The following is a 7613-nucleotide window of genomic DNA, read 5'->3' as shown; positions in this document are numbered from 1 at the left end:
ACGTGACTGCAACCTCATGTGTTTGTCATGCAATTTGGCTTCGAAACTTATTAAAGGAGATAAGTTTACCACAAGAAGAGGCGATTAAGATTTGTATTGATAACAAGTCTGCAATCGCGCTAGCAAAGAATCCTGTTTTCCACGATAGAAGCAAGCACATTGATATGCGTTATCACTACATCAGAGAATGCATCGAAAGAAGGGAGATACAAGTGCAGTACGTGAAGTCTCAAGACCAAGTTGCAGATATTTTTACCAAGCCACTGAAGAGTGAAGACTTTATTAAAATGAGAAGTTTGCTTGGAGTCACAAAATCAAGTTTAAGAGGGGGTGTTGAAATATAAACTTGTTTTAGTTGTTTAAATAAAGCTTAATTTCTATAAGCTTATTCTAGAATATATGGTAGGTATGAAATTATTGTGTAGTAGGTGTGGTAGGTGTGGTAGGTGTTGAATTATTGTGTGGTAGGTGTGGAATTATTTGTAACCATTGGATTGTAATTGTGGTGGCACAATCTTAGCCATTAATTTAGGAGGTGCCACTAGTATAAATAGGGGTGGAGTCTTTGAGTTTGTATCAAACCAAGTTAAGGTGTTAAATAAGAGTGAAGCTTCTTCCATAAGTTATTTTTTAGCCTTTGTCATTTCCTAAAAGCTTTTCCATTCCAACAAAAAATCCACCAAAAACCAAGTTGCACTTCAAGCCGTCAGAGGTCACAAAAAGAACGCTTCTCGACCAAGAACTAGCAATAATCAATCATACAACAAGTAGTTCAACGATCAAGCCACTCCATCCAACTTCCAAATCAAACTAGGACTAGCTTGTACCATTCAAATATGTCATAATTAAGAAGAGGAATTTTGCATAACACTAGCACAATTTATTCACATCTTCGTGTTTTTGGATGTTCTCGCTGCCCATTGATCCCTCCCGTCCATCGAAAAATATTGCAACCTTAATCTACTCTTTGCGTCTTCATCAGTTATCCTAATCACTTAAAAGGGCACAAGTGTTTTAATCCCCATAGTGGCAAAATAATCATTAGTTGCCTGTATTGGATTCAGATTGAACTACTTGTGGAGTAGTTAGGTTCGCCTTGTTGAAATATTTAGTTCAATCATAAGCTTGTTGAAACTATTGAAACGACGATCACAAATTAAAACTCTCAAAATATTCCAATTTAAAAACTGCATCAAGATTAATATTTGATTGGATGAATTTTTTTATGATGTTTTAATAATTGTTCCACATGAGTGTTAAATATATAAATATAAAGCAGTATGAATGTAAATTTTCCTTTTATTACTTCTAGTCTCTCAGCTTGATCAGAAACGGTCAATTTTTTTCTCCTAATTTATTTATATAAATATATTTATCATCTTAATTGTGTGGGTAAGAAAGCCTGTGATTTTTAAGCTCAGACAAACATTAAACTTTCATATAAAAATATCTTAGTTGTGCTCTTTCAATTGATGGGTCATACTTTTCTCTGCATAAACTAAAAAGAGTGTGATGAATGCAAAATGTTTTTGAAGCCATCACCCAAATAAATTTTTCCAAGACATGAATTCAATTCATTAAAATTAGGAAGAACATAAGATTTTGGGGAAACCAGCAAGGAGAATTGATGTTCATCAATAATCACTCAGGTTCGGCTTCCCTGCTCCATGATGCAGGTTCAAGCACGCGCTTAAGGCTGTCAAAATGGCTTCTTAATCATGAACAGTTCGTGTTAGCTCGTTAAGAAATTCTTGTTCCATTCATTTGCCAAATTAATAAGCTGAACACGAACAATGGTTTTGCGCTCGATATGAACAAGCCAAACACAAGCAAAAATGTGTTTGTTCGTGTTTAGTTTGTTTTGGCTAGAAATTGACAAGTAGTATTTTTTAAAAAAAATTTAATTGACTACGATACTACAAAGATTTATAATCAATTAAAAATATTATACATATATACATACATATATATATATATATATATATATATATATATATATTAAGAAAAAGCCCGAGGGTAAATATATTAATACGAAAAAGATACAGAAATGTTGTATGAGAGGACCTCAAAGAAAACCCAACTCATACAGTACAACACACAAAAACTCAGATAAAGTAAAGATACAAAAACGTAAAGAACTAGAAAGCCACAAAAGGGCACAAAAGTGCTAGGGACGTCCTACTTTAGTTCTTCTGCCTCTATTTCTCGGAGGTGAGCCGGCTAACAAATTGGTAAAGTGTGTCCCATTGCCCGTAGTAATCAAAGTATCATCCATCAGATTCCTGAGCTCAAGTAAATCTTCATTCTTCTTCTTCCTCCTAGATATGTAGACCTGTCATTCCTCATCCGATGATTGACTCATCTGAACAGTAGATTCCAAAGGTGGTCGGATAGGTGTAGGTCGTTGCACGTCTTGATCCCCATGAACCTGAGTAATATTAACATCTTTCTGAACTTGATGAGACGATTGTGAAGCAGTAGAAGTATTTCTACCTGTATTATCAGTGATAAGTTATAGGTCAGGAGACATCTGAAGAAACTCCCTCTCCCCAACGATAGGAGGTTCCAAAGACAAGGGAGCTACAACTGGGGATTGAATAGTTGTTATATTGTCTGCCTGATCAGAAGGAGATGAAATCACAGCCTCTAGCGGAGCAGTATGCTCTTCTAGTTTGAGGTGGGGGTGTAGATGGTGACATTGAGAACTGGAGTGTCCGAACATACAACAGTTCGAGCAATACGACGAAAAAAATTCAATTTTTACCTTCTGCCAATATCCATGATGTGTGTGCCCAACCAGATTTCCTTAGAAGCAGGTGAAGTGATGTCTCTTTCAACAAGTACTATGACTTCAGAAGGACGGGACAGATTAAAGTAGGAATATCCGTCTTGAGTGACTTTCCTTAAGCTGTCAATAGAGTACAATATTTTTTGAGAAAAATAATGAAATTTCAGACCAGGGAGGCAAATCCAAACTGAAATGATTGGTAGTTCCGTCAGTGGGTCAAAATTCGCAGACCATTTCAGAATCTTCATTGCTCTATTATCAATCCATATTATCCTTCTAGCAAATAAGCGCATTTAATCATTTTCATTACTAATTTGAATAAGAATGTACCTCCGATCTAATAGTCCAATTTTCCACTCTCCAACAAGGTGCATATGTTCAAATTCTTTGCGGATTAGCTCCATTTTAGGATGACCATATAGAAATTTACCAACCAAATTCAAATGACAGGAGGAAGCAAGTAAGTTCGGGAGGCCTTAACCCAATCTAAGGGTGGTGCATTGGTTTTGAAGGGTAGACCTTACCCAGAAGAATTTGATGTCATACCCTTCTCTAAAGGTTTCGTATCCCCAAACTTCAAGCTATTTGATGGGTCTGGAAATCCCAGATAAAATATAGCACACTTCTGAGCCAGTTGTGGCAACATAAGAAATAGTGAAGCTTTACTCTTCCAACAATTCGTCAGCAGCTTGTCAGGAATTGCTTTCGACTGGCACACTGACTTGCCCAACGGGTCAGTTAAAACATTTTTTGAGTTGGAACAGTTGTTTGTGAAAAGATTTGCCGGGGAATAACATCATGTGTCTATTGGAGAGCTCATGATGGAAAAACAAAAGCCTAGCGAAACTTTGGGGGACTATATTTTGAGGTGGAGAAACCTTAGCATGAAATGTGAACCTCAGTTATAGTAACATCATGCGATTGAGATTCTACTCAAAAGCATTCATGGGCCGGTAGCTTTAATGCTTAAGGGACTCACCATCAAATCCTTCGAGAAGCTACTCAGTAAAGTCAGCAGTCTTCAAGTAGAAACCAAACATATGGATTCACACGAGTAGTCCAAGGCAATCAGAGTGTTTGAAAAGAAATCAAGAACAGTAGCGACAATTGACAAAGGAAAAAAACCAATGAAGATATATGCAGAAAATCCTCATCATTCTTCATCACAGCATACTCAGAAATAGAATAGCTAGTCCAACCAGTGACTACCTCAGGGAGGGTCATCTCAGAATAAGAGAATATCTCTGGCAGAATGACAAAAAATGGTGTATTATTTCAAAGATGAAGTCGTATCCAAAATGTTTAGAAGTCTGATGAAAAAGTTTGAGTTCAGATTACTAAAGCCAAAGAAACCAGAAGAGGTCGATAAAAAAGATGAACCAAATTATTGCATGTATCACCGATTGCTGGGACACACTATAGAAGAATGTTTCATCTTTAAGGATTGGCTCGAGAAAAATTTAAAAGAAGGAAGTTTAATGATTCCAAAAGAATATTTAAAAGAACCTGAAAAAGGTTCCATAAATATGATTACGGCCAAGCCGATTTCTTCGATTGATCCATACACCGGAGAAGAGGGATGGAGTACGACTTGGGACAAACTCAAGAGGGTCCTAAATCAAATCCATAATTCATCAAGACAGTCTTCCACATACGCTGAAAAAGATGGATGGAGTGCGGACTAGAGCAAATCATCTAAGAAAATATTGAACCAAATCCAGAATGCATCAAAACAAGTTTTTTATCAGATTCTTCAGACTGTCAAGCTCGAGATGAAGATTTCACCACAAGATCCGTCATCGTCAAAGATAAAGAAAAAGAAAAGACCACTACAATGATTGATAGCATGGAGGGTAGGATAGAGGTTGCCTCTGCTAGATTGGTTGTCTCAGATTCGGGGAAGAAAATCCTCAAACTCTTGACTTTGTATGATTATCATTTTACCCCTCCGGGGTCTTATGAATATAATGATCATGATTTTGGCTACGTTTTAACTGTTTCTAGTTATGATGTAATTGATTATGACCAATCTAACTTTGATTTCAATTCCTAAAATGATCCTCAAATCGTACTTGAGTCTGACAAACTCGTTAACAAGACCAAAGAAGACATCAACGATAACACCCACGGAAGCACCGGAAGTGAGGAACCAAACCTTGAGCACCACTGTACACCTCTTGCCATCAACTTAGATCTTTCCAAAAAAGAAGAAACACCGAAAAATTCAGCAAAGGTACCTCAAGAAGAAGAAATTACATAAATAAACTTGAGGAGTGGGAAAGTGTTACCCCTGAGAACAACTCCAGTGGATAAAGGAAAACAAATAATAACTCGAGAAGAACTATCTCCACCTCCACCAGTGAAAGAAACACATAACCAAGAGAAAATTGAAGGACCATACAAAGTGGATTACAACGTGCTAGCTCATCTTAGGAAGTTTTTGGCCCGATTAAGCATCTATGATGCTCTAATCTTATCAAAGGAGATGAGAGAGTCTCTGGTTACAGCTTTACTCGACCTAGAGATTTGCTTAGCCCGGTTGACCAACACTTCCTCAGTTGAAGTTTGCTCGTTGAAAGAACAGCCTGGGGTGACCTTCACCGATGAAGATTTGTTGCTCGGTACCGCCAACCACAATCGACCACTCTACATCTCCATTAACATCGGCAGATTTGTGTTGTCCAGAGTTTTAGTCGATCCTGGAGCATCACTCAACTTGATAAGTCTACGAACATTGGCCTATTTTGGACATTGAAGCTCAAGAGCTTACTTCCGATAAAATGATGTTAAGAAGATTCAACCAAAAGGGAGAGAGAGCCTTTGGATTGATTAAATTGTTTATGAATATTGGAGAACTAGCAACAACCGCTAAATTCCATATCATCGATGTCGAGGCCTCTTTCAACACTCTACTGAGTCGATCGCGGATTCACGAACACAACATGGTTTCATCATCTCTACACCAGTGCACAAAGTACTACAAGTAAGGACAAGAACATTACATCAAAGGAGATCTAAAACCATTTTTAGTTCATGAAATTGGCATTCATGAAAATGCTGCCTACTACACGCCTACAAAGGAAATTGTCTTCTCTCGCAAAATTGCAACAAATAGAAGTAAAGATCCAGAAGAAGTACAATGGCAAGGCCATTCAACTCTACTTCAGTGTGCTTCCACTACTCTCTTACAACAAGTTGGTGGAGATTCTTTTAGTTCACGCACCCGAGATCGAGGTCGGGGACGTGGACGAGCAAGAACCAACATAATCGTTGAACGAATTAGGCCAACCATCAACATCGGTGATGACGATAGTTTCAAAGATGAAATAATGATGACAAAACAGAGGAAACCTTAATACGAGATATCCTTATAAGATATAGAGAAAAGCGAATATGAGACGATGTATGATCGGATAAACCATTATGTGAATACTATGACCCTTGCTCCGATCCTCCCTCAAAAGGTCGAGATTTTAGAGGTCAAGGAAGTTCGTAGTGCTGGTTCAAAGCCTATCAAATTTTACCTTGCTTCTACCTCTACTAATATTGAAAATCATGTAAATTTGGATGAGGATCTTAATGAATTAATGGAATTACCTTTTAGTTACTTTTTGCCATATATATAAAAGTTAATTTAATAGGGACATTTGCCAAAACAAATGTCAAAAGATAAGTTAAAACTTTTTGAAAAGTTATGGAGTGTTAAAAGTCGAACTCTAAACTTAAAAGAGGGTCTCGGATTTAGTACAGTCAGACCAGTCGATGATTCAGAATTTTGTATGGTTGTTACTAGTGAATCGGGAGAGGATTGCCTCGATATCGGGGATGACTCTATTGATCAGCTAATAGAAGATGTTCTACCAGAATTTGAGGAGGAAATTAAATCAACGGTTGATTAGTTGAAAGAAATCAACCTCGGTACTGAAGAACAACCCCGACCAACATTTATAAGTTCTCTACTTGATGATGAAGAATCTCTACGGTTGAGCAAATTATTAATAGAATTTAAAGATTGCTTCACATGGAGTTATGATGAATTATCAGGACTGTCTGCAGAAGTTGCAGTTCCTAAACTCGGGGTAGATAAAAATATAATTTTGACCAAAGGAAAATATGTTGAGATTTTCATACATATTTTACACTATTTTTAATGATATTACACTTTAAAGAAAGGTATTTTTGATGTTTTGTTGCAGGAATGATGAATTAGGGTCATTGGAGCAAAAATATGCAAAAAAGAGTGAATTTGCAGCGAAAAGGACCAAAATGTGAAGATCTTAACTAGGGTGTTGACAGTGGACTTTTCCCGAGACTCCGGATTTAATTCACTTAGAAGGCCTGCTGACGGCGCCCTCGAGGCTGCCGATGGTGAGCTCGGCGGGTATGCTTACTCAAGCTTTGGATAAAGCCAAATTTTGAAGGGATGCTTTGAAAACTCTTGGGAAAGCTCATCCACAACTTTAAAAGACTATTTTGGCCAAAAATTGGAGAGCATGGAGAAGGAGGGAAAGAAACTAGGGAGTAAAGGAAGTGCTAGAGAGAGTTCCTAGATATTAGAAAGGTTCCAATATTGTGAGGAATTCTTGGAGAAATTGTAAGAGTGGAGGGAAAGTGAGATATTTCTTCCTCCTTGCTACTTCGAAGAGGAATTCTGTGTGCTGTAAAGAGAGGAAGAGATTTAGAGGAACTTCGAGGAGTGTTCTTGGGGAGAAATCAGAGATAAGTTATTTACTTATAGCAGTTTGTATGACTTTGATTTTATATATGAATTCTGAGTTTTGTTGTGTTTTCTCCATGAGATCTGAGTAGTTTTCTCTATCTTTCT

The sequence above is a fragment of the Phalaenopsis equestris genome, unplaced genomic scaffold (genome assembly GCF_001263595.1).
Source record: "Phalaenopsis equestris unplaced genomic scaffold, ASM126359v1 Scaffold000186, whole genome shotgun sequence".
Classification (NCBI taxonomy): Eukaryota; Viridiplantae; Streptophyta; class Magnoliopsida; order Asparagales; family Orchidaceae; genus Phalaenopsis; species Phalaenopsis equestris.
This window is presented reverse-complemented; position numbering follows the sequence as displayed.